This window comes from Rhagoletis zephyria, unplaced genomic scaffold (genome assembly GCF_001687245.7).
Source record: "Rhagoletis zephyria isolate East Lansing unplaced genomic scaffold, Rhagoletis_zephyria_1.1 Rzeph_scaffold_01066, whole genome shotgun sequence".
NCBI lineage: Eukaryota > Metazoa > Arthropoda > Insecta > Diptera > Tephritidae > Rhagoletis > Rhagoletis zephyria.
This window is the reverse complement of record NW_016158150.1, coordinates 136,628-137,409: the sequence shown is the minus strand read 5'-3', so window position 1 is coordinate 137,409 and position 782 is coordinate 136,628.

The window sequence follows — 782 nt, the reverse complement described above, 5'->3', positions numbered from 1 at the left end:
GTATTTTTCTATATGTGTATGGATATTGTTATCGGTATTTTTATTGAAACAGTTATCGACAGGGTTACCGATTTAATGATCGGAACATGGAATGTGATCACATTACATGACATCACATCCCATAATATCACATGATATGATGAGACATCACATCATATTACACCACATAATATGATATCACATCACACGATATCACGTGACATGACATCATATGATATGACATCACATTATATGGCATGACATCACATGATATGACATCGTATGACATGATATGGCATTACATGACGTGGCATCACATGATATCACATCATATGGTATGACATCATATGACATGACATCAGAGGATATGACAACACATGACATGACATCCTATCACATCATATAAAATCCCGCCACATCTTATCACGTCATCGCACCTCATCTCATTCTACGCTAACGAAATGCCATACAAATCTATTCCTCCCTAATGCTCCTATGTTTCTCAACCAATTTGAATGATTCTTCTTTTGTTCGAAAGGTATTTTAAAGGGGAGGTGCGCATTTTGTTTAATTTTTCAGTAGGTGGAGTAGGAGAGGAGTTATTCCGAAAAACTTCATTTATGGTCCGATTTTCTTCAAATTCAAAATACATATTACTAACATAGGTGGCCCCAGAGCCAAGTTATTCCAATTTCCGTTTATGCTTGTGAGTGCCTGCTTTCACCATCTACTATCTATATATTAATACGCTAACGAAGTCCCATACAAATCTATTCCTCCCTACTGCTCCTATGTTTCTCAAC